We start from the raw sequence: 27,185 nt of genomic DNA, 5'->3' as shown, positions 1-27,185 counted from the left end.
ATTCATCCATCTTTTCTTTTATTGTCAGTGCTTTTGTTGTCTTACTTTTTTTCTTACTTTTCCAAGATCTAAGAATATATTAATCTATGTTTTTAAGATGAGTTTTGAGGTTTTGTTTTTAATATTTAACTCCTCAATCCACTTTGAGTTTACTTGGTAGACGATGTAAGAATCCAACTCTATTTTTTGCCATCAGATGATCATTTTTTTTTATTCCTTTTGTTGGAGAGCGTCTCTTTTTTCTCTTTTGACAAGGCTTCTCCATCCCGAAGTCCTCCCATGTAACAGGTACTGACCTGTTTACAAACTCTACCCCATTTCATAGATTAATTTGCCAACACACAGAATTATCCCCTGGGCTTGACTGCTACAGCTTCAGAACTGATGTCTGGTTAGCAACCTGCCCCTCTCTGATATTCTTCTTCACAAGACATCCCTGACCCAAGGCTGTTCCATATAAAAATATCAAGCTTCTTGAACCACCCATTTGGCATTTTGGTTGCAAGTGTGCGATCGTGAGTCTGAGAGACCTCAGACTGACCTCATCACAGTGGTTTGTCCCTCTGCTGACTCAGGCCTCCTTCGACGTGTCTCAGTAGAGCGTTCTGTCTTCCCTGCAGAGGGGCTGCCCTTCTTTTGCTAAACGCATGGGCTGCTTCATGCCCTCACACGCTGACCTGAACGCTGCCCTGAGTGATGTTCCTATAAATGACACAGAGCGTGTGCAGCCGCGGCACCACGCCCTGGTTCCGAGCACGAGGCAGCGCAAGCGGGAGCTGGCCGGCGGCTCCTTCTCCCCCTGTCCTCCCACACTGGGGGCCGCTCTCACCGCAGGCGGGACCACCCACGCAGGCCCCTTCTGAACGCCCCCGCCCAGCCGTCGTCGTTTCTGGGTGTCGTCCCTGGAGCGCCTCCTGGAACTGGTCTTGCTTTAGACTCAGTGGCCTTTCCAGTTCAGCACTTGGGTAAAAACGAGAGCCAGGCGTTATTTAACTTCACGTTGAGCACCGTATGGACAGCACCATTTAAGCTGAGTTTGCACATAGGTGGTCCCAGCTACAAATCTTTAAGCAGAAATTGGCAGCAACTGTAGCTATGATTATGCAATAAATACATATGTGGAAGGTTTGCCCCAAAATGAAATAAACCTCAATTGGAGTTGATGGGGGGAACATTATTACTACAGTAACAAATACATCTGAGGGACTTGAGTTCTATAACATAAACTAATGCAACTGGTGGGGGGAGTGACTGAGACCAGTTTGCAAATCACCAAACCTGGGCAAAAAGCTGGAGGCGTGCTCCGTCTCTCAGCGTGCAGGGTCCGGGAGAGGGCGGGGGTGAAGGGTCTGCCCTGGCGGCCAGCGGCGCCCCTCTGCCGTTGACACGTTTGCTTTCCCTTCACCCCAGGAGGATGCGCAGACCCACCCCCGCAGACCCCCGCCCCCTGCTTCTCCAGAGGGATGAGCCCTGTGTGCAGGGGCATCAAGCCGAGGGACTCAGCCAGGTCTGGGTGGAGGAACTGGGCACATTCCAGCTCGGCCCTGATTGGACCGCCCCGCAGAGCTCCACCCACCCCGCTCCCCTCAGTTTCCCTCCTAAACTGGAAGCACGTTGGTCTTTGCCCAAAGCCCTCCGTTCCCCTGGAGGAGACGGTGCCCGGGGCGGTGAACACGAGTCACCTGTGAGACAGACGCCGTTTCCCGGGACCGCTGCTGAGATTAAAACCTGCTCTCTTTCCCACGCACCTCAATTCATATTTGGGGGAAAGTCATTGAAGTTATTCCACCAGCCTGCGCCATTCCTCTGTCCCAACTTCCTGTTCAGAATCCATGTACTTGGGTCATCAGTCCCACCTGAGGCAGACGCCCTGCTGTGATCACGCCGTGGGCTCCCCTAACCATCACCAGAGCCCCAGGTGGCCAGGAAACTGGACCCTGGGGGGCACGGCCGCCTGTCCGGGGTCCCGGTATGTCCGGAGTCCTGCTGTGTCCAGGGTTCCGCTGTGTCCAGGGTCCCGCTGTGTCCAGGGTCCCACTGTGTCCAGCGACCTGGTATGTCCAGAGTCCCACTGTCTCTGAGGTCCCGGTGTGTCCAGGGTCCCAGTGTGTCTGAGGGCCCAGTGCGTCTGGAGTCGCGGTGTGTCCGGGGTCCCGGTGTGTCCAAGGTCGCGGTGTGTCCGAGGTCGCGGTGTGTCCGAGGTCGCAGTGTGTCTGAGGTCATGGTGTGTCTGGGGTTGTGGTGTGTCTGGGGTTGCGATGTATCCGGAATTACTGTGTGTCCGTAGTCCCGGTGTGTCCCCGGTCCCACTGTGTCCGGGGTTGCAATGTGTCCGGGGTCCCAATGTGTCCGAGGTAGCGGTGTGTCCGAGGTCGCGGTGTGTCCGGCGTTGCGGTGTGTCCGGAGTCCCGCTGTGTCCAGGGTCCCACTCTGTCCAGGGTCTCACTGTGTCCAGGGTCCCGCTGTGTCCAGGGTCCTGCTGTGTCCGAGGTCGCGGTGTGTCTGAGGTCGCGGTGTGTGTGTGGTTGCGGTGTATCCAGAATCACTGTGTGTCCGCAGTCCCGGTGTGTCCCCGGTCCCACTGTGTCCGGGGTTGCGATGTGTCCCCGGTCCCGCTGTGTCCAGGGTCCCCTTGTGTTCAGGTCGTGGCGCTGATAGCATGCCATGCTTCTTATCCTGACTCTGTCCGACCCCAGCCTTTCCACGAGCTCTCTCTCCCCCAAGGGCTCCCCGAGATGCAGACCTGGGAGGGCTCCAGCGCTTCCCGCAGGATGTGCAGCTCCATCTGTGCTCCCGGGAGGGGCGGGGTGGTGCTCCAGAGGGCAGCTGGACGCAAGGGCAGCAAGCCTGTGTGAAACCAGAAAGTCCGTCAGCAAGGCCGAGGCTGTGAGTCGTTGGGGAAGCTGGTGCTTTACCGGAACCCCGACGCGGAGGACGTGGGGACACCTGGCGTTACTTCTGAACCCCCTCTAAGGTGGGGCAGTCAGGGCAGCAGTGGGGAGGACACGGCCAGCATCCTCAGGGGGAGGAGCGCAATGGAGGGACACGTTCCAGCATCCTCGGGACAGTTGCTCCATCTAGATTCTTGGCTCAGGTGATTATTGTGGAAATAGGGAAAAAGAAAAAAGACCTCCCGGTGTCTTTCTTGGGGACGCAATGGAGGGAACGCAGAACTGCGGCTCTGAGTCTGGGCTCAGGAGCCCGACAAGCGACCGCACTGCAGCAGGTGAAGACAGAGCGTGCTGGGCGCTGCCATGGAGACCCCGGAAAAGGATGGGGGACCCAGGAGCCTGGGGACCACGGGAGGCCGCGGGGCTCGCGCTCACGCAGCAGCTGTTCGATGTGCAGCGCCTGGTTTTTGCCCACGTTCTAGAGACACAAGTGTAAGTGAACCATGATCCCATCAGAGGGAGCCCCGTCACTCCCGACGGGGAGGCTTGTGGAGAGAAAGGCCTCGACACCGAAAGGCAGAACGGATGTGGAAACCTGGCAAACGTGGGCCTGGAAGGTGTGGAAAGAGGACATTAGAAGGGAAGAGAGAGGGGACTGGAAAAAGCTGGTGTGTGATGAAAAAGAGACACAATCAAGTGGAAATCACTGTGGGCTAATCATCTGGGAAACAGATAATTGAGACAAAATGAGAAAATTTTACTCATTGGTCTCAAAAGCAGAGACATTACTTTGTCAACAAAGGTCCGTCTAGTCAAGGCTATGGTTTTTCCAGTAGTCATGTATGGATGTGAGAGTTGGACTGTGAAGAACGCTGAGCGCTGAAAAATTGATGCTTTTGAACTGTGGTGTTGGAGAAGACTCTTGAGAGTCCCTTGCACTGCAAGGAGATCCAACCAGTCCATCCTAAAGGAGATCAGTCCTGAGTGTTCATTGGAAGGACTGATATTGAAGCTGAAACTCCAATACTTTGACCACCTGATGCGAAGAGCTGACTCATTGGAAAAGACCCTGATGCTGGGAGGGATTGGGGGCAGGAGGAGAAGGGGACGACAGAGGATGAGATGGTTGGATGGCATCACTGACTCGATGGACATGAGTTTGGGTAAATTCCGGGAGTTGCTGATGGACAGGGAGGCCTGGTGTGCTGTGGTCCATGGGGTCACAAAGAGTCGGACACGACTGAGCAACTGAACAGAACTGAACAGGCATAAATGCTTGTACTCAGTACAGGAGTCTAGTTAGAGTCAACTCAGAATAAAGATGGGCTTCTAGGTGACTATTTTCCGGGAGGAAAGGATGGAAAACCTTCTGTGTTGTCTCTGTGGTTCTCTCAGAACGTAGCTTTTCCTGTAAAGAGATGAACAGGTGTTAGACTTGGCATGTTCAGTTAAAGATGGCAGATTCAAGAACGTCGGCTTCTGCTATCACCTCAAGTCCCACTAAAATGACAGAAGAGTCGTGTGTATTAAAAAAAGACGCAGAACAGAGGGGAGCCAACGCCGACCCGTGTGAGGCTGGAGGGCAGGGCCGGGTGAGGGGGGAGGTGCAGGGAGGCGGCTGGGCTCAGACCCTCCCCTGGACGCTCACACCTCCAGGACCGGCAGGTCCAGGCCCACGGGAGGCCAGATAAAGCTGCACTGTTAACCAGTGAGTAGGCCGAAAGGTTAAAAGCCGTGTAGACAGCAGGGATCTTTTCCTTCCAGCAGAGAACTCCAGGTTTTCTCCCTGGTGGAACAGAGCAGAGGGTTCTTGGGGGGCTGAGTCTGGACGCTGTACAGAAAGCCGGACCCAGAGGAAGGGCAGAGCTGAGTGTTCAGCCCCTCGCAATCCCCGTAATCTGTTCCCGAGCGGGTTCCTCGGGTGAGAGGTGCTTGTTTATCAGCTGACTGGTTCAAAACACCCTTCTATAGCTCTCACTGTGTAACAGACTCAAGCCAGTAACGTGACACTTTTTGAAAGTTTTATAAAGTCTTTATAAGCTCTTCTGGGGTGACCCCTTTACAAATGAGGAAACTGATGTAGAGAACAAATTCAGTAACTCACCTAGAGCGCACAGGCAAGCAGAGGAAGGCTGGACTCGAAGTTCAGGCCGCCTGGACACAGAGTCCAGTTCTCACTCACCACACGTTGATCACACACCTGACACAGAAGCTGGAGATCCAGATGCATCACCCATGTAGGCATGAGCAGGGCATCCATCCAGGAGACATGCCGATGCTGCCCAGGTAAATGCCAGCAACCACCAAGGATCCCCAGTTGCCTGAGAACATCCTCTAATACGAAGGAAACCAGAAAAAGCCAACAGACAGAATGGAAAAGAGACAAAAGCGAACTGGAGGAAAGGAGAGTCTTGAGAGTCCCTTGGCCTGCAAGAAGATCCAACCAGGCCATCCTAAAGGGAATCAGTCCTGACTATTCACTGATGCTGAAGCTGAAACTCCAATACTTTGGTCACCTGATGTGAAGAACTGACTTTAGAAAAGACCCTGATGCTGGGAAAGATTGAAGGCAGGAGGAGAAGGGGACGACAGCAGATGAGATGGTTGGATGGCATCACCGACTCAGTGGACATGAGTTTGAGCAAGCTCCAGAAGTTGGTGATGGATAGGGAGGCCTAGTGTGCTTCAGTCCATGAGGTCCAAAGAGTCAGACATGACTGAGTGACTGAACAACAATAATAGTTGATTTACAATGTTGCATTAGTTTCAGGTGTATGAAAAAGTGATTCAGTCTATATGTACATGCATCCACTCTTTTTCAGATTCTTTTCCCATAAGGACATTTCAAAGTATTGAGTAGAGTCCCCTGACCCATACAGTAGGTCCTTGTTGGCCATCTGTTGTTGACTATTTATGTACAGTAGTGTGAACATGTTATTAATAATCCCAGGCTCCTGACTTATCCCTCCCCCCGCTACCTTTTGTAAACCTGTGCTTCCTGCTTGCTGGCCATGGTGACGCTGGCCATTGCAGCCCACGGCCCACCGGTGGTCCGAGTGGAGGCTGAATGCTCTCGGGTCCTGGGACCAGGGGAGCACTCCACGGAACCCGGGTCTCAGCTGAGCTGGACGAGGGGGGGACCAGGGGAGCGCTCCACGGAACCCGGGTCTCGGCTGAGCTGGACGAGGGGGGGACCAGGGGAGTGCTCCACGGAACCCGGGTCTCGGCTGAGCTGGACGAGGGGGGGACCAGGGGAGTGCTCCACGGAACCCGGGTCTCGGCTGAGCTGGACGAGAGGGGGACCAGGGGAGTGCTCCACGGAACCCGGGTCTCGGCTGAGCTGGACGAGGGGGGGACCAGGGGAGCGCTCCACGGAACCCGGGTCTCGGCTGAGCTGGACGAGAGGGGGACCAGGGGAGCGCTCCACGGAACCCGGGTCTCGGCTGAGCTGGACGAGGGGGGGACCGGGAAGAGGCTGCAGCCTGTCCCCCAGGAGGAGAGTGCGACCAGCCTCCTCCCCGCCACCGTCCTCCCCCCTCCTCCCAGCACCCCTCCACACCCCCGCCCCATTGGAGACTGACAATCACTCACCTCCTGATAACGGCACAATCCCACAATAGCTGACGAATTCCCAAGGGCTTTCAAGGCTCTCTTAGGGGTCCCTGTTAACAAAGGCACTGAACACAGCTGTTCCAACATCTATATTTAACACTAGTCAAGTGAAGACATTCTTGGTTCCCAGCAGAACTGTTCTTCGGGGCTCCAAATGGGCCCTGAGTTGCTGAGGGTTCTGGCGGTCCCCAGAGGCCCCCAGAAGCTCAGGGGCACCTCTCAGACCCATGGCTCGCGGGCCTGGCAGCGCTGCTGGTGTTTCTGTAATGCACGTGAGCAGGGAGTCACCGTGAGCCATTAGCAAAAGCAGGAGGCAGAAGGAGCACTAATTTACAAATTAGCAAGGAGCAAATTTGCCTCAAAATGGCCCGCCCCAGTCTTCACGGTACATTCACAGGGTCAGATTCTTCAGACTGCTGGTCATCATTTCTCTGATGGTCTTTTGAAAAGGTCAGGAGAAAAAATTAGAGAGAGTGAAATTATATCAAGGTAGCTTTTTAACCACTTTATACACATAATGAGACTAAAGGTGACCCTGTTTATGATTTGTTATATATTGCAGCCTGTTATATATTTGTTATATATTCCAGCCTGGAATACCCTCTTCTACCTCATCATCAGGAAACACATTTTAGAAAATAACAAAAGAAAGGAGGGAGGAGGAGAAGGAAGAAACAGAAATTTGGTTTTCTTCAGTCCAAAACGCAAACGTTTGAAAGAAAGGGTCATATGTGTCTATTTTTCATGACAAGATGAATTACTAAATTTCAACCTATCTCTTAATATATAATCAGTCTAGAAACCAAAAACGAAGTTATCAATCATCCTTGAATTGGGGACAAATAATGCTCTTTATTCACTACATGACTCATCTGAAAACTAAACAATACTTAGTCCTCTTAAATGGAGAAAGTCAAAATCTGTCTTAGGTCATGAATATTAATAAAGGTAAAGTTAAAATGAATTTTATAATGCAGCCATTTATAACACAGTGGTTAAAACTGAGTTTCTACTTCAGATCACTTCTTTACTATGTTCTGTTTCGAGGTGAGACGATGATTTGAGTTCCTGGGAGGGGAATCCCATGGCCCAGACTGAAGCCCTGCACGGGTGACCCCCCCCACGTGCCCCCTTCCTCACCACCACCCGCCGCCCTAGCTGCCCAGGACAGGTCAACCCGCGGCACGCTGGGCACGGGTGCGATCGGTGGTTCAGCTCTCTGCGTCACTTCTTTCAGCTGCACGTGGATTATCACGATTATCTCAAGGCAGGCAGTTTAAAACAAAGTGAAACGAGTGGGGTTATTTCATACAATGACAAATGCCATGACGAAAGCCCGAGAGCCTCGTCTGCGCGATGGTGCAGGAGAGGAGCGGAGCCGGAGCGGGACTGAGCGTCCAAAGGCGCCCCAACTGCTAATGTTGCTGGTGCCATTTGTGTTTGGCAACTAAGCTGCTCACTGAACACTTCGGGAGCCCATCCTGGGAAGTCCAGCTCAAATCACCGCAAGCAGCAGAGGCGGCAGGGACGGAAGCAGGCGGGACCACGGGGGCACCGTCCTCCGCCCGCACCTGAGTACCCGGAACGGGGTGTCTTAGGAGCGCATGTGACTGAGGGGCTCCGTCGTATAGATGCTCCGTCGCTTCTTACACAATGAGACGCATTTTGTTTCAAGAACTGGCTCAGGAACCTTCTTTCTGCTTTTTTAACTTCTGCCTTAAAGAAGAAATTTCTATTTTACATCTCAATCATCTTAAATCAAAATAGATATGCATTTAGTCAGAAGCATCAAATATACTTCAAGGGCATTTAGCCTGTAATCCATCTGTCAATGAGTTTTTAATCTACATCCATAAAGACTAGGGGGTGAAGACCCCTCTAGGGGAGACGCGGTGTCTCCTGCTGACAGCCACCCTAACTTCTGTCTGTCTTCCAAAAGGGGACAGGGTGTCTCATGTTGGTGGGGAACCCCAGCTCCCCTTGAGCTTGAGGGAACCAGGGAAGTCTATCACAAGGATGGAAGAACAGACTCGGTGCTATTTGGAGGAGTGGGTCTGAGAAAGGCTCAAGGCAGGCTGGTGTCTACATGGGAAGAATATTTTTTTCAACTCGCTGATTTATTTGTGAATGTGGGAGTGGAGAACAGAGCATACACCAAATGAGACGTTGTCCACAGATTAGGATCCCATACGCACTCATGGAAAGTCTATTGTTTTCCTGACTGCCCCTCAGGGTAAACTTCGTCCTTGCAGGCTAGGAACCGCAGATTCCCTGAAAAGAAGGGGAACCATGTGATGCTGCCTCAGCCCTTTAGGAAATGCTTAGAGCCATAGAGGTGACTTCCTGGGATTACCAGGAAAGTGAAATGTGTAAATTATTCACTGAAATGTGATTTTTGAGCAAAGTGTTGGCAATGTATCAGATGAAGTGGCTTTGATCATTAATATACCATCCTTTTCACTTATTTTTCAATCACGTAATTGTTTTGCTTTGTGTTTGCCGATTTATAAGATTTATTTAAATTTGTCTACTTTGATGTTCTTCATATGATGAGAATTAAGATGCATTTTCATAAAAACCACTGCCTCAAATCCCATTCAAACCACTGGTAACCAATTTAGTAACATCTCAGAACATCTTCAAAATAACTGTGCCCACTATGCAAATATTCATCATAGAAGATTATGCACAAAGGCCATTTTAAACCCTACGTTTGGTTGTTGCTTTATAGTTGCAACAAATAAAAATTTTAAATGAATACTTAAGAGATTGTACTTTGCTTTCCTTTTTCATTAGCAAATAGCATGTCCTTGTAAAGCCTTTTCTGTGGGAAGGACTATAGCTTATTTACTGTCTTTTGAATGAAGAAGATAAAAAAAAAAAAAACCACATCTGACAACCTATGACAGCAGAAGCTCCGTGTTGACACACAGATACATTACTCTGCATTCCTGACTCGCTTCTAAATATTTCATACTGCCTTCATGATGTTCAGACCCAATCAAAAATAGCTCTTACACTTGGTTTCAGGAGAGCACGGTTGCATTTTTGTATAATCTTGACATCACAAACAGTAATTTAGTTTTCTAAAGAGATTTTCCTATGAGGCATCATTTATGGAGAATGAACCCACTGTGACACTGTCCCCGGGTCCCCTGGAGCATCCGCTGTGTGTCTGCGCACCAGCTGGTTGTCATCACGTCTCCTCCTCAAAGTGAACCTCCCTGGTGATGAGACCCCCAAGTAGGACCCTTCCTGCACTATGGAAATCGACTTCACTCCTCTGCCCTCTGCTTCTTCTCTAGACCAACTGCACCTCGTGGAGGAGGAAAAAATGTAGTTATCGAGAGTCCAGTCAAGAGTCTGTGTCTCTGGAATTATCCACAACATCCCGTCGGGGAAGCGTCCAGGTGGTCCACAGACGCATGGCGATCCAAGGGCCACGAAAAGGTAAGGATCCACGTCCTACGCCAGGCTCCGTGTGCAGACGTGTGTGTGTTACCTTAGCATATACTTGGAAAAGCACAAAGACAGGTTTGTGATGGTGGATTCTGTATCTGATCAGGGGTAGAACGTCCCTCAACCTTCATCAACTCAGCAGAGAGTCAGAATTTGTCACTATTACTAAACAGAGACTCAAATGGTTTTTTATCCAATTACAACATTACCTAGAAAATAATCTCACAGCCAGATTAACAGGCCTGTTCGCCCTTTGTCAGTGGTACCGGGGCTTCTTTGAACAGCGTGCCTGCTGAGTTGCTTCAGTCGTGTCTAACTCTGTGTGGCCCCATGGACTATAACCTGGCAGGCTCCTCTGTCCATGGGTTTCTCCAGGCAAGGGTACTGGGGTGGGTTGCCATGCCCTCCGCCAGGGGATCTTCCCAGCCCCGGGATCAAAGCCTGTCCTCTGGGTCTCCTGCGTCTGTGGGTGGACTCTTTCCACCAGTGCCACCTAGAAGTCCCTTTGTACAGAGTTGCTTTAAAATTAGGTCTCTCTTCCCACTGCTAGTCTCCTCAGGGCCTCTGTCTGTAAGGCAATTAGACATGTCTTTAGTGAGGGCCTGTGTGCTCTGCCCGGGGTCATCACAGGTCGCTTCAGCTCCTGTTGATCAGCCTCCCTCAGTGTCGCCGTGGCCCATGAGAGTCAGGTCCTTGGAACCGCCCAGTTATGGCCAATGTTCTTCCTTACGGGTTTTTTAAAATTGTGGTGAAATACACAGAATGTAAAATTGACCATGGATATACCTCGATGTGAAGTTGTTTGATCCAATGTTAATTTTTTAAGGAACTTCCATACCAGTTTTGATCGTGGCTGCCGCATTTTCCACCCCACCATCCATGCACAAGTGTTCCAATTTTTCCACATACTCACCAACACCTGGTTTTCTCTGTCGTTTTGTTTTTAATCACAGCCATGTAAATGGATGGGAAGTAGTATCTCACTGTGATTTTGACTTACATTTTCCTAATGATAGTAAGGTTGGGGGTCTTTTCATGTATTCATTGGCCACTTGTGTATCTTCTGTGGGTAAATGTCTATTGAAGTTTCTTGTCTTAATCAGATAGCTTTGTAGTTATCATTGAGTTATAAGAGTTATTTATATATTCTGGATATTAAGCCCTTATTAGATGAATGGTTTGCAAATATTTTTTCCCATTCTGTACTTTGCCTTGGCATTTGGTTGTTAGTGTCCTCTGATATCCAAAAGTTTTTAATTTTAACATAGTCCAATTTATCTTTCTTTTGTTCTGTGTTTTTTCGTCTCGTATCCAAGAAATCATTGCCTAGTCTAATATCATGAAGATTTTCCTATATGATTTCTTCTCAGAGCTGTATAGTTTTAGCTGCTATGTTTGGTTCTGAGTTTTGACCCATATGGAGTGACTTTTTGTATATGGGGTAAGGTAAGGGTCCAATGTCATTCTTCTGCATGTAAATATCCAGTTTTTCCATGACCATTTGTTGAAAAGACTGCCCTTTTCCCCTTGGGTGGTCTTGACACCCTTATCAAGAATCCTTTGACCATGTATGATGGTTTATTCATAGGCTGTCTATCCTATTCCATTGTTCTATATGTGTCTTTATGCCAGTACCAACACTATTTTGGTTACTGTAAGTTTGTAGTAAGTTTTGAAATCAGGAAATATGAAGCTTCCAAATTTTTTCTTCTTTTTCAAGATTGTGTTGGCTATTTGGGGGTTCCTGGAGAGTCCACATCAATTGTAGGATGGATCTTTCTACTTCTGCAAAACAGTGACATTGGACTTTTGATTGTTTTGAAACTATAAATTGCATGGCCAAGTTTCTTAATCAGACAGAAATAGAGGATTTCATACTTTATGGTAGTGAATTTTCCTATCCAATTTGAACATGAAACATTACCGTAAATACATGTTTTTTCAGTTTAAAAAAAATTAAGATTTTCTTTTCTTTTTTCTGATCCTGGTCTGGAAACAATAAGCAATTATATAGGAATGAGGAATATAAAGTTTTATACAAATCTGCACTGAGAATGAAGAGACAGTTTCTGTTAAATTTCTTAAAACTCAGAATTTTGAAATCAGTAGTTCCTTAGTAGATAACCACCAATGTCATGGAATATTCCACCTGGTCTCTTCATCAGGGTAAGCTTTCTGGCATTCAGAGGCTGTTTATTCATAATTAGAGTCTAGAAGATACAAAACTTAGGTATGATGGGGCACGACTCAAGACCATGGTAATGCTAACAGTGTGGAGAGTTGCAATGCATTTGAATGTGTGATTAATGACCCTCCTGTGTCATTTTTGACACAACAAAACCTACCAATGATTGGGCCCAACCCTATACATCAGCACCGGGCAAGCACTAAATTCCTCCCAAATTCTGCAAGTCTGAGTGATTATTCTTCCCACTTCAGGGCTCAGTAAAGGCGAGATTAGAGAGTGTAAGTGATTCTGCTAAGAAGATGCAATTAATAAGTAGCCAAGACAATACAGACACCAGATGTGGGTGGCCAGTGATGGGATAGAAAGGAATTTTGTTCAGAGATCTACATTTTACACAAATCACTAATTCCAAGGAGCCTTCCCATTTCAATCACTAATGCAAGTCTATTTCCAAGCCCACTGGAAGTATTTCAGAAGTTGGCAGTAGAGTAGACATGACGAACAAGGATGCAGGGGAAAGGGTTTTCTCATAACTACCCTTTCTGTCTCAGGCACCAAGGGGTAATTATGTATGAATCACTGTTTTCACAAGTTCCCCATTTTTCCAACAATGTTGAGTATTTTGTGCCAAGAACCCTTCTAGGCTCAGGAGATATAAGACAAACGAGGCATGGTCACAGTCCCCAGAGGGTCCCCATGCTAAGGACCACAGTAAACAGGCCTGAAACTCCTTCCCTTGGGGCAGGGCAGAGCCTGGTCATCTCTGCTCCAGCCCCTGTGAGGAGCTCAGTCACTTCTCAGGGCAACCAGAGACCTGGGGAAGATGATTTAGGAGGATGAAAAAAGATCTTCACTCTGATTACAGATGGGAAAAATGTCTTTGCAGAGGATGTGACCCCAGAATTGGGTCTTGCAAGGTTAAGTCATTAGACGGATGAATTGGGAGTGACCTTCTCTGCAGGAGAAAAACACAAAACCAGAGATGAAGTCAAGGCACAGGAACAGATGCTGGGCACGCGGCAGGTGCAGCTGCTTGTTTGGACAAAGGGTTCGATTCCTCCTGGCTTGTGTTTGGTGTTGGTGAAACAGATGTGACTTCTGCAGTCCACGGGAGAGAATGTGGGATGGCCCCATCCCCTGGTTCTTTTGGAGGGAACCTCCAGAATGGTCCGACCCAGGGCTCTTCATCCCAGAAGCTGACGGCTAGTTGCTCTCACTCTGCCCACCACCCTTTCCACCTCCAACGCCCAGCGTGATCACATTCGGCCATCACCTGCTGAATGTGCCGAACCAGCACATTCTTATCATCTGCTGCCTTGAAGTTGTTTGAGCTATGGATTCCCAGGAGTGTTCTTTCATTGGTTCTCCTCTTTAGGTTACAGCTCAGAGTCAGAAGGGCTCAGGGTAACAGCCCATGGTCCCATCACCATCGCTCAGCTGGCAGTGACCCCCCGATACCCCTTGGACTTACATCCTGTCCACAGCCCCAGATTCCCCGGGCATCCCCAGTCAAGAAGGAGTCTGGGGCTTGCCGTTATGGGAGAAGTGAAAGTGCCGCAGGTTTAGATTTCGGGCATTTTCCGTCCGTGTGTCCCAATTAGCCACCACGGTTGCGAGCTGGGCACCTGTGGCTGCCCACAGCTGGTGCTCCAGGAAACCGAGTTTCCTCTGAGCCAGGGCCCAAGGAGGAGATCTCACTCCCAGCTAATGTCCATGCTAAAGATGTCACTCAAAATGAAATCAATATCTACTTTCCAAAAACAAGCTCCATGAATTGTGTTCCGAATGGTGCCTACTTTAAAGAAAAGTGTGCCGCTCATCCAGGAGGAATCTGCTGAAATAGCTCTGGCTTCATATGTCTCTGCTCTCTGACCCTTTGATGCGGATTTCTTTAAAACAGCTGACAAATACTACTAGTTTCATCCTAGCCCTGCCGATTAACATTTGTATTCCTCTGGGCAAATCCCTTCAAAGTCTTACTTTCTTTTTCTGTGGAATAGGGATAAAGGGCTCGAGCGAGAGCACTGGAGCCCGTGACAGCACTGTAGACGGCAAACGCTGGTGATGAGTGCTAGGGGCTCACTGTGTGTGCGCGCCCAGCTGTGTCCAGCTCTTTGCAACCCCGTGGACTGTGGCCCACCAGGCTCCTCTGTCCATGGGCTTTCCCAAGCAAGAATACTGGGAGGGCTGCCATTTCCTCCTGCAGCGGATCTTCCGGACCCAGGAATGGAAACCGCATCTCCTGCACTAGCAGTATTCTTTACACTGAGCCACCTGCGAAAGCCCAAGGGGTCCTTACGTGTCCGCTAGAACCAAACTCCACCCTCATGACATCAGCCAAGTGCAGAAACTGAAAAGAAACTAAAGAGCCTCTTGATGAAGGGGAAGCAGGAGAGTGAAAAAGCTGACTTAAAACTCAACATTCATAAAGCTAAGACCATGGCATCCGGTCCCATCACTTCATGGCAAATAGATGGGGAAACAATGGAAACAGTGACAGACTTTATTTTCTTGGGCTCTAAAATCACTGTGGATGGTGACTGCAGCCATGGAATTAAAAGACACTTGCTCCGTGGAAGAAAAGCTGTGAAAAACCTAGACAGCATATTAAAAAGCAGACATATTTTGCCAACTTTAAAGGTCCATATAGTCAAAACTATGGTTTTTCCAGTGGTCACGTACGGATGTGAGAGTTGTACCACAAAGAAAGCTGAGCGCCAAAGAATTGATGCTTTTGAACTGTGGTGTGGAGAAGACTCTTGAGAGTCCCTTGGACTGCAAGGAGATCCACCAGTCCATCCTAAAGAAAATCAGTCTTGAATATTCGTTGGAAGGACAGATGCTGAAACAGAAGCTCCACTACGTTGTCCACCTGAGGTGAACTGACTCATTGGAAGAGACCCTGATGCTGGGAAGGATTGAAGGTGGGAGGAGAAGGGGACGACAGAGGATGAGATAGTTGGATGGCATCACCGACTCGATGGACATGAGTGTGAGCAAACTGAGGAAGATACTGAAGGACAGGGAAGCCTAGTGTCCTGCAGTCTGTGGGGCCACAGAGTCAAACATGAGTGAGTGACTGGACAGAAGTACCAAGCTCTGGTCTCAAAGTACCTCTCACCACATCCGTTCAGTCCTTGAAACACCTGTGTTCCTCTTCCATCCAGATTCTTATCCATAATTTCTATCAGAAGCAAACAAATGTATAGAGAAATAAAGTGTCCAACATTGCACAATAAATGGCGCAGGCAGGATTCAAGCTTAGGTGGGTGATTAGGCTTCTGACCTAAGAGCTGGGACTAGTCTTCCCACCCTGTCCCCGAAGCCCTGTGCAAACATCACACACGACTACCCTTGTGTCTGCTCCACATATACTCACAACAGATATTACCTGTGTGTGCATGCATTGTGTGTATACAAGCTTGCACACCAAGAATTTGTAAAACTGCTGGGTCGCCACTAAATCACACAGTTTTGCCTAACAGGCTGTGCTGTTAACATGACTCAGAGTTCACCGCTTTTGTAAACCCTTCCCAGAAAACTGTCCAATAATTTCCAATTGTGTTTGGTCAAGATCATCCCTAGCTCACCGCATAATGCTTTTGATCATTTTCATAGTGGTTCATCAGTATTGCTTAAATCATCTTTATGACTTTTTTATCTGCCATTATAACAATCTTTATTAAATGTGATGTTATAAGGTACTACAGACAGTGAAAAAGAAATAAAAGGGCGTTGTTTTTTCTGGAATTTGGGCAAAGGTGGAAATCTGCTCTCCCGTGACTTGACTCGGCGTCCGGGGCCACCGCCGTCTTGGAAAGCAGGGAAGTGACTAATTCCTCCCCCACCCCAGACTGTGACGAGCGTCTGATCTGACAGTCCTCTCCTCCCAGCAGAGAGGAGCCGCCTCAGGCCGTGGGCGTTTGCTTTGAGCCGGGGTGGGGAGCAGGCGAGGCCACAAGGGTGGGGGTGATGGGGACCCCCAAGTCCCCCTGCAGGCCCGGGGTCACCCAGGGAGCGCGTCCGGGCTCCACGGCGGTCCCGCTGCCGGGAGCGAGGTCGGCCTGCAACCTGCAGCCATGACCCCACGTGCCTCCTGACTGTGACCGGGGGCGCCTGACCCCCCACAGGCCCGTGAGCACTTCAGGGCGGCGTGCTCTTCCACACGAGAGTTGCAGAGTCAGGATGCCCTGCCCCCCGTTTCCCTGGAGCTGAACCTGGGAAACCTCAGAAGCCAGAGGTGCCCAGGGAGCCCAGGGCTTTGCTGATGGTGCCCTCAGGCTGGGCGGGCCAGCCCGACCTCAAAGGGCCGCTCGGAACTGTCTGCAGGGGGAGCAGGCCAAAGGGACCCGGGGGCTCCCGGCCCCAGGAGTCTTGAACATCAAACTGTATGTTATAAATTTCCCAAAACGCCCCAAAAGTCGAAGCGCCCCCAGAGCGGGTGCGGCGTGTACTGCATGGCCATGCCCTCCGCGCATACAGAGTCCGTGTCCGCCACACCCCAGGGTGCTGGGGGCACTCCTCAGCCCTGCAGGGGCTGGTCGAAGCTAAATGCAGACTTTGTTTTAATCTTCATATTTCCTTCCTAATGACAGTTCACACCCTCTCCTTGGGTCTGAACGTTTGTTCACCATTTTATTTATAAAGCTCTACCGTCCTTTGTATGTTTGGAAAGACACAGTCTGCTTAAACAACTGGCAACATCTTTAATGGAAGAGGTTGTATCATTAAACCTCTGAGTCTGCTAATGTCAACAGTCCCTTCTATATGGAGTTAGTGGAATTTATGTTTTCATAAAGAAGTAGTATGCTGAGCTTTAAAATTTCCTGCCAGACAATGGAAACTCGTAACTCAATGCAGTGGCCTAAGCCTTGTGTAGTACGTGCTGAAGGAGGACTGTTGAGTGACGTTCGGCTTCCTTCTCACACCTAGAAGGGGGTTTTCAAGTAGCCACATCCCAGAGAAGGTTCTAGAATGGCCACTGGAGGTTTACATATTTTTTCTTTGGGGGAGGAAATACAACTATCCTCTCTTGTATCATTTTCTTCTGCCTGGTGGACATGTTCTCATTTGACCAGAATAAAAATCATGTTAGCCCTTATCTCATGGGTGGCTTTCATGCACAATTTAAATCCAATGTAAAATTCATGCGTGGGAATTAACAGACACTTGCCGAAGCATAGTGAAGAACGCATTCCAGTCTTGAAAGTGGTGTTAAATTTAAACACAGATAATATAGAAGTTAAATGAGTAAATCTTCCCTAATCAAAATCACTTTCAAAAGATGGAAATTGTAGTGCATGCCTTATTTTAAGGTTGCATTAATAAACAAACAAACAAGGAGCAAGCCCATTAGAACCGAGCAGTGACAGGCAGACGGTGACCTACTAGCACACTAAATTTGGCAATTATTAACTACACCTGGGAAGGATATGGGAAGATATTTCAGAGAAGATGCAAGTGGCTTTTCCGTTGGAAAAGGTGTTCAGCTTCATGAGTATCGCCCACGTGACTGAGTCACAGGGTCATGGCATCGCACCCACCAGCCACGCTGCAGCAGTGCGGAGGAGCGTGGCTTAGAGACAAGAGCAACATCCGTGCACTTAGCAAGGACCTTGCCTGTGTGTTAGCGCTTCCACGTCTGTGGACTTGGCGCACAGTCACACTCAGGAGCTGTGTGTGTGTGACGCTGCTGTGGGGCAGTGCCCGAGGGATCCAGTCCAAGCTTGACCTTGGACAAGCTACAGTCTCTGGAGTATCCGTCTCCCTCTGGACGTCAGGCATGATTGCACCGCATGCACCTTGGGGCATGGTGGGCAGGACTGGATGAATCTAATGACATTTGTCACCTAGTTGGTGTTTTAGAAGACTGGACTGTTTTTCATCACACGTTGTACTCTTGTTTGCAAGAACATGATTTTGTACACAACTTTTTGTCCATAAAGACTGCTTAAATGAATTTCCTGTATTCATGCAATGAAATGCTAAGAATTAGTTTTGAAGGCGGGAGCCTGTAAGAACTGCGGCCCAGCACGTGTTGTGAAATGAAAACTCACAGGGCGCAAAGCCCACGAGTGTCATTGTGTGTGCACTTTGAAGGCATATTTCTACAGACGCTCGTTGGTGTTGGAGGAGGAGGGAGGACAGGCAAGGCTCCTGGGGTTGGGGGGGTGAATTTCTTCTCCACATGGTGGCCTGGGGATCCTGCCCCTCTTGAAATTCACCGTCCGTGTTTATATCCACCAAGCGTTCGTGGAGAGCCCACAGAGGCCGTGGCTGGATGCAACTGACACTCCCAGCGCAGAACAGACGTCCCGCGAGGCGGATCCGTGGGAAATGAGTGGGCAGAGGGACACTCGGGGGAGAGGAGAGGCGTCCCGGGGATCAGACAGCCCTTCCACCCAGGAGCCTGGCGGAGGCGCACCCTCCACCAGCAGTGATGCCTGGAAAGAGGCAACAGGTCTTGCCCCGGCGTGTGCAGAGCCAGGCAGGACTCTGGGGACAGCTGGCTGCTGGGAATGCATCGTCTGTCCTCCTGAGAGAAAGCGTGGAGCCATGACGGGCAGAGAACCCATCTGTGCAAGGCGGGTATCCAGTCTCATTTTGCTCATGCTGTGTCACGAGCAGGAGGGGGCTCTGCTCCGATCTCTGAATCCTGCCCACTCATGCAGATCAGCCCCTCCGCCCCCAATCCCGCACTGTGCGGCTCCGTGGGGACCCCTCCTCCCCAGGCCTCGCCGAGGTCTGCTGCCTCAGCACTTTAAGGGGAGGCGGTCTGTCTGCTAGAAGCCTCCCTGGAAGCCACGTCTGCACGGTGATGGATGGGGCTAATCCCCTGTCGTTTCATGGGAGATTTACATGCATAAGTCTCATTAGTGCTAATGGGAGATTCTTGCATAAATCTTGCATGCAGAAGGTAAGGGAAAAAACGGCTTTCTTCTGTATCAGTTTCCTTGCTCATGGCTTCTCCCAACAGTCTGGGGCTGGCTTGGATGTCTTACCACGAGCCTTGCACAGAAGCTGTGAGTGCTCTTCATTTACATGGAAATGGACCCTAAACGGGGTTCTGAACTCACAGGTTTAAACACCTCCCCCTTGCGCCATCATCCTCCCAAGTACAGATACCCAATTAGTGCCACTGAGACAACAAATTTCCATGTGTCAGTTGTACCTGCTGTGAATGTCATTCTGCTCCGTGATAACAGGGCTGGCGTCCCAAAATAGAGGTGGGGGAGGGAGAGGAACACCGAGTCCTTGTTGTGAACTGAGTTATTTTTAAAGAGACTGTGGATCCCAGTCCTGTTTAAAGAGCCAGCCCATCCCTGCAGCCAGGCTTGGGTTTGGAGGGAGGGAGACTAGACTGGTCCCTGTCGCTCAGTCACCATCCTCACTTTCAGGTCTGTTAAATCCTGATTATAAAATCAAGGCAAGAGGACATCTGAACTGACTGACACAGGCTTAATTCCACCTTGTGTCTGAGCAGGAGACTGGCACTTTTCAAAGCCTGTTGAATATTTTGTTATTATTTTGATCATATGCTTGTTGCCCATCATTTTCACACCCAGCTGTGCATTCTGTTGTGGGAGGTGGGAGATTCTTGGGGGGAGTTTTGACATTGTATAATTCTCTCTTTTTGTATTTAAACACTTGCCTATGTAGCTGCTGACAAAAATTAACTTTGGGTACATCTAGTTCTGATGGTGAGTCACAAGTATGGTGGCTTTAAGTCACAAAGAAACTTTTTCTTTGTAACTTTAGTTGTGCATGATTTACACTTAGATATTAACAGCAGGTATTGTCTTACTATTTTCTTATCTGTTCATGTATATGTAAATATATAACACATTAATGCACAAAAGCAACACCTCTGTGGGTGAGACAGACAGATTAATAGAAGATCGGCCCAGTGGTAAAGAATCCACCTGCAATGTAGGCCATGTGGGTTTGATCCCTGGCTCGGGAAGATGCCCTGGACAAGAAACTGGAACCCCACTGCAGTGTTCTTGCCTGGGAGAGCTCACGGACAGAGGGGCCTGGCAGGCTACAGTGCCTGGGGTCACAACAAAACAACAGCAGCAGCAACAGGAAAAAGCCATAACAAAATAATAACTTTAAAATTTTCATCCGGGAAACCAATACTTCAGTTAGTTAAATTAATAGCACAAGAAAAGTACCTGTCTGGGCTTTTTCTTCATTCATTCATTTTCTAGGGGGAAAAAAAAATTGTTTGATGGAATCCTTCTCTGTGAACCAAAATGGTAAAAATCATGTCTTCCTGTATTCCCATGTCCCTGTTCCCGTATGTTCCTATCCAGTCAAATTCCCCTGCAGTCAAATTGTGACCTCATCTTCTCTGGAGATTATTTGTTTAACTGATGTTCATTTTTACCAGTGTGTGGATAACTGGATACCTTTTGTGTGTCCACAGCTATTTATTCACTTACTTAACATTTATTACTGAGCACCCCTGAAGGGACGGGCACCCCTAGATGCTGAGGACCCCATAAGAGCAGAGCAAAGCCCCTGTGCTCACCAATCGATTTTACGGAAGATGGGTGAAAGGGGAGGGTGGCAGGGCAGGGAAGGAGTCCGTCTGGGGTGGGGGGTCTCCTGCGCGGAGGGCGCGGGTCTCCGCTGCAGAGAGAGGGCAGCCTCGAGGGAGCGGACGTGGTCCAGGCAGGCACAGCTTCAAGGCAGAGGGAGACAGACAGGACGCAGAAGCCTGGGAGCTGGGGCCACTGTCTTGAGCCGTTTCTGTCTCACTGAGGAGGTTTTCAGTTCAGTTCAGTCACTCAGTCGTGTCCAACTCTTTGCAACCCCATGGACTGCAGGACACCAGGCCTCCCTGTCCATCACCATCTCCCAGAGTCCACCCAAACCCATGTCCATAAAGTCGGTGATGCCATCCAACCATCTCATGCTCTGTCGTCCCCTTCTCCTCCCACCTTCAATCTTTCCCAGCATCAGGGTCTTTTTGGATGAGTCGGCTCTTTGCATCAGGTGGCCAAAGCATTGAAGTTTCAGCTTCAGCATCAGTCCTTCCAATGAACACCCAGGACTTATCTCCTTTAGGATGGACTGGTTGGATCTCCTTGCAGTCCAAGAGACTCTCAAGTGTATTCTCCAACACCACAGTTCAAAAGCATCAGTTCTTCAGTACTCAGCTTTATTTACAGTCCAACTCTCACAGTCATACATGATGAGGTGAGGCCAGGCCATTCCTGGGCTGAAGGGGAGGAAGACCCAGGTGTGGGGAGGGTCAGGTGTGATGGAGGGATGGAGAGCTTGAATCACCAGCAGGGTTTCGGTGATGTCAGGTCACCTGAGACGGGGCTGGAGGGTGCAGGGATGTGGAGGGCAGGCTGCCAGGTGAGGGGCTGCAGGGGGCAGAGCCTGGTGGTGGGGAGCACGCAGGATGCCCAGTTGCCTGGCTTCGAGCTCCAGAGGCCGTCATTGGGGTGATTTCCAGAAAGAGGCAGGAGGGGGACAGTGGCCGGTCTGTGACGCTTAGTGACTGAGTGAGGGTCACCCGAAAGCCTGGAGGGAGTTGCCAATCTCAAGGCCACTGGCAGGTGAGGTCGGAAGGGCGGAGCGGGGCGGGGCCTGAGAAGTCCACTTCCCCATCAGTGATCACGGATAAGGAAAGAGCAAGCAATTTCACCGAATGACCATTGCAATTTAGCACCAACTCTAGCTAATATGCTAGAGCTGAGCTCCTAAGAAAATACAGGGGTTGGTGTGACTAAATGTACGATGTGCAACCTTGTGACTCTGGGCACTGAATCAGCTAATGACTCAGGAAAGTGTCATGTGAGTCACACTGCTTATTCACATCGCTCGTCCTTCACGTGTCCTTCAGAGTCTACACCTGTCCTCCAGAGGCAGTACAACTGCCTTGAAAACAAAGTCCACAGTTCAAGCTAACATAAGCAAAAGTGAAAGTCACTCAGTCGTGTCTGATGCTTTACAACTCCATGGACTGCACAGTCCAAGGAAGTCTCCAGGCCAGAATACTGGAGTGGGTAGACATTCCCTTCTCCAGGGGATCTTCCCAACCCAGGGATTGAACACAGGTCTCCCACATGGCAGGCAGTTTCTTTATCACTGAGCCACCTGGGGCGCCCCGGATGTTTGGTGACAGAGCCAAACAGATGGAGTGCGGCTGCATGAAATGGCTCCTTTTAAGGACTTAGATAAATGCAGTCCTTGCACCTTCAGATCTCAGCAGAAGGCAAGAACTTCCCTTCAGTGGAGACTGTCAGGTTCTAAGCGACCACATACGAGGGCCCCAGTGGGAGCACTGCTGTTGAGAAAGACGTTGGCTGGACCAGCAGCTGACGACTCCCTGACACCATCTGCTTCGGCTGCAGGACGCAGGTCCCGGAGGCCCGCCCTCCTCCAACAGCCCAGCAGCCTGCCACTGGGGCATCCTCCTCCGGGAAGCGGGGGAGCAGATCCATGGCAGCCAAACTGTGTGCTCCTGCTGCCGGGGGTGGGCTGTCCCGTCCCCAATCCCCTTTCCCAGAGCGTGAAGTCACAGGTATGCTGGAGGAAACGTTTGGTAAGAGACAAAGGACGTCTCTGTAAAACTGAGAGTCACCTAAGCACGATCCAGCATTAACTCCCATTCAGCTCATGAGCAGAGCAGACTCTCCCCGCTGTCCCAGGAGCCTGAAGCCCCCAGCATGAAGGCCTGCCCCACAGGGGACGCTGGGCTGGGTGGGCAGGTGTCCCCGAGAAAACGAGGAGGCACAGGCATGGTCTTCACCAAGAGCCACCAATCACACCAACAGGAAATCAGGCATGTCTCAGAAGTCCTGCCTTTACTCAAAGCTTTAACTGAATTAAAAAGAACAAGTTACCAGCAACAAAACTATGAATGCAAGAGTGGTGTGTTTTTACGTTCACTTACCATGTAAAATTCTTGTAGAATGAACCCCAGGTCCTTTGGATTTTTAGATAAGTGCATTTTTATAAGCAAACATATCCTTCTAGAGAAGGTTGCTGCTGCTAAGTCGCTTCAGTCGTGTCCGACTCTGTGTGACCCCATAGACGGCAGCCCACCAGGCTCCCCTGTCCCTGGGATTCTCCAGGCAAGAACACTGGAGTGAGTTGCCACTTCCTTCTCCAATGCATGAAAGTGAAGAGTGAAAGTGAAGTCTCCCAGTCATGTCCGACCCTTAGCGACCCTGTGGACTGCAGCCTGCCAGGCTCCTCCGTCCATGGGATTTTCCAGGCAAGAGTACTGGAGTGGGGTGCCACTGCCTTCTCCGTCCAGAGAAGGCAATACCATCCAAATTGTGTTCTTCAAGATGACTTACCCTGTTTTTCTTTTGGCTCATTCAACTGTCCCAATTTTTTCCCATTTCAAAGCACATTTGTTCCTGTGGATATGCTGTTGGCATTAGTGATTGAACAAATGCAATAAAAACATTAGCTGATTGTTGAGTGGTTTTGACGTGAAATTGATAGAATGATAGGTGAAATAGAAGATATTGACATCTAATAGGAAAAAATTTTACTTCAGCATTGCAAATAACTACCCCATCCCATGACCTGCCCCTCACAAATGACTTACTCTTTAGAAACTGACAGAAAATAAAATATCGGTATTTCTCTCAAATAACTATCACACTTTTTATAAGCTCTTTGAGAAGAGGTTAATTGACTAAAAGGCCATGTTTCAAGTTCCTTCCAGAACTTGAAAATGTGAATAAAAAATTCATTTGCAATCGATTTTCCAACCTGGATGCACACAGCTGCACATTATGAACGCCTGGCTCACTTCTGGGCAGGATGCTGTCCCAGGCCGTCAGCCGCTTCCCTGGACCCTCTGACTGCGGAGGCTGCCCGGAAGTGTGTGGGGAAGGGTCTCTGCAGGCTGGCCCTTCCCTCTAGTAGTCCCGCCCCCGGTGCCCAGGGGACCCTTGTTTACAAGGACTCGCCGGATGGACCAGGTGTGCGTAGGCGTGCGCGTTGGAGGCACACGGACGAGGCTCCTTCTGCACGAGGCCAGTGGAGGCAGGTGAAGTGCCAGGGAGACGGTTACCCTGCAAGTGGACCCTGGTCCCCAAACACAGAGCCGGTGAGGCCAGACCACCCGGAAAAGCAGGCAGACGCGGCGAGACCGAAACGTGCCGCCTGCGCAGTTCGCCTGGTGTGACCAGCTCATACTGCAGATGGGGCGCCCCGCAAGTCTCACCCACAGCTCTGTTTCACTCGCACTCACACTTTGACTCACTTGCACACAGTCGCACACTCACACGCACGTTGGGTCCAAAGTCTCAACCACTCCTCAGCAACAACCGTGCTCATCCTCAATGAGCCATGTTTCCCCATCCATAGGGTCACTTTTGAATCGTCCTTCAGAGGCGAAACTTTCAGTTTCGTAACAGTGGCAAGTGGCGATTCCCCCGATTGACTAGTGTATGGAACCGGGAGTTTGTCCGTAAACAAGTGAAGGTCACACGTAGATTCTCACCAGCTGTCGCTGCGATGCTGTGAGGACTGGATGCCACAGTATTTGTGTGAGAGGGCGTCAGAACCCAGTGTCCCCAGTGGTTCTAAGAGCAGGAGAAGCGCTCAATGCAATGCTGCCCTGATACTGACATTCTTTTTTGAGCGAATTCTGCTCAGTGTTTGTCGGACTTTTAGAAACCACTGTAAGAGAACATAGTAAGTTTAGCCCTCTATCTTGTTTTTAAAATGGAGGAATTGAACAGCTTGCCTGCAGGCGCTTAGAACCCTGATCAGCCCTCCCAGCGCCCACCTGTGAGTGCTCCCTGCTCGGCTCCTAAAGGAGCCGGCGCGGTTATCTGTCAGGATTAACCCCTCCTTACCACCATGCAACTCTGAACAGAAGTCCGAATGGGACGCTGAGCGGGGGACGGGGTCCTCGTGGGACACCCACAGAGCGTCCAGGGGGCACACACACCCCACCAGGGGCTGACGACTGTTTAAGTCTCCGCGTCTTCCAGAATGTCTGGACGCCAGACGAAGCAGCCAGAACAGGGAGGTGTCTTTATTCTGAGATCCCCCAGTCCCTGTCATTTCTGTCAGAAAGTGAAAAGTCAGTCGCTCAGTCGTGTCCGACCCTTCACGACCCCGTGGACTGCAGCCCGCCAGGCTCCTCTGTCCTGGGATTTTCCAGGCAAGAGCACTGGAGTGGGTCACCATGCCCTCCTCCAGGGGATCTTCCCGACCCGGGATCAAACCCGGGTCTCCTGCATTGCAGGTGATTCTTTACCGTCGGGGCCACCAGGGAAGCCCCTGTAGCCAGCTGAAACCTAGAATATTTTTAAAATGCTAATTCCTTTTGTCACCTTCAAGTACTGAAAAATGAGACTGCTTCTCTCTTGATGCCGAAGTGCTTTGCACTCAGTAGCCCTGCATGCAGCCTGGCCTGGAGGCCCCGGGTGGGGCGGAGTCCTGCCTCGCTGCCCTGGGACACGGCGGGGGTGGGGGCACTGATTGTCCGCTCTGCCAACCACTGCGCCCCGGAAGGCTCACTGAGTCTGAGCCCCTGCCTTTTCCTAGTGGTTTTAAAAGGTGGGTTAATCGGATCCGATTTGACTCAGCCTTGAGTGCTCCCCCCCACACCCGGGGCCTCCCCTCCTGCCGTCCGCTGCTGCATCTCTTCTCTGTCACAACCACAGAGATGTCACGAGGACGATCCCAGGGGCCCGAGGCACCCTGGAGCCCCAGACTCGGACAGTCCATGGCCCTGAAAGCCATGGAAACAGAAGCTTTACCTTGGAAAGTGAGAGGCTTATCTGTTGGAAATTAGTAGCCGCGCTCTTTATTGGAGCTGGTGATGGAAGGTCCACAATTTCAAAAAGTCAGTCATAGAAACATTCAATGCGCTATGTGCTCATTCGAGTCCAACTCTTTGTGACCCCACGGACTGTAACCCGCTAGGCTCTTCTGTCCGTGGGATTCTCCAGGCAAGGATACTGGAGTGGGTTGCCATTCCCTCTTCCAGGGGATCTTCCCGACCCAGGAATTGAACCCAAGTCTCCTGTGTCTCCTGCATTAGAGGCGGATTCTTACCCACTGAGTCATCAGGGAAGTCAAGAAACACTCAACACAAAACCGAAATAGTTGAGAAATAGCTGCATCCTCACCATATGAGATATTAGAAATCAATGCTTTCATCATAGTTTAATGCAGATTTTACAAATCTGATTTAATTTTAAAAAGTGAAGACATTTGGGCCAGGTACCCATTAGCACTGAACTGTATGGTCACTCTGGTTAGTAGTCAAAACAGACATAGCTTAAGGCCAGCTGAATGTATAACTAAAATTATACATAAATCATATTGGTTCACACTGCTTCATCGTTTCCCATTAACTTAGACTGTACTTTCAAGGATGTTACTATGCATTCATGAACTTTCACCTCAATATACTTTTGAAGAAATCAACATCTGTAACTCCTGCATAATTTCTAAGGATACACATGCAGCTTACAAATACCTTTCTAATAAAGCTAAGAGGAAAATATCTTAAACTGATTTATATTTGTTTAAATTATAGCTAGGCCAATTGCTGTCTCTTATTCCTTGACATGAATCTTTAGCATTAAGAACAACAGCGGGCAAATAGTAGGCCTGCAGTTTGTATATAAAGTGAAGATATAGGAATGAGTGAGTAAACACATAATAGGTGAGATCAGAGGTTAGAAACAAAATATGAATCTGGAGATTTTAAGACATACTGAATCATACACTGTACCTGGCACTCCACCAGAAGGTGATCTGTGCTTGGTATCCTGCCTCAGAAGGGAAGAGGTAACTTAAACAAATTATGGAATATGCAAATAAGCATGGATAAATGTTAGATGAGCAGTTAATAAGTCATGGTGTGATTTTGTGCATTTACTTTTGTGTTGTCTCACACACTGACACATCGACAATTGTCAGATGCCACTAATTTTCTAAATTATGTGCAATTTTTCAGTTGGCAGTTTTGAAAATAATTTATTAGATCCATTTTTAATCAAATACAACCTAGATTATCTCACGCACAGGAAGGT

General features: G+C 49.6%; 1 protein-coding gene across 20 annotated transcripts in view; it reads left to right on the top strand.

The window, feature by feature from the left end:
- Nucleotides 1–27,185, top strand: part of MYT1L (myelin transcription factor 1 like) — a 400,361-nt gene that overhangs the window by 221,462 nt on the left and 151,714 nt on the right. For all 20 annotated transcript variants that reach the window (XM_070459146.1, XM_070459143.1, XM_070459144.1 and 17 more), the window contains one exon: nucleotides 9,809–9,953. The gene's annotated coding sequence lies outside the window, so the exon portion shown is untranslated. The remainder of the gene's footprint in view (nucleotides 1–9,808; nucleotides 9,954–27,185) is intronic.

Source organism: Odocoileus virginianus, chromosome 31, assembly GCF_023699985.2.
Source record: "Odocoileus virginianus isolate 20LAN1187 ecotype Illinois chromosome 31, Ovbor_1.2, whole genome shotgun sequence".
NCBI lineage: Eukaryota > Metazoa > Chordata > Mammalia > Artiodactyla > Cervidae > Odocoileus > Odocoileus virginianus.
Note: the sequence above shows the minus strand (reverse complement) of the source record. Positions and strands in the feature narration are given on the sequence as shown.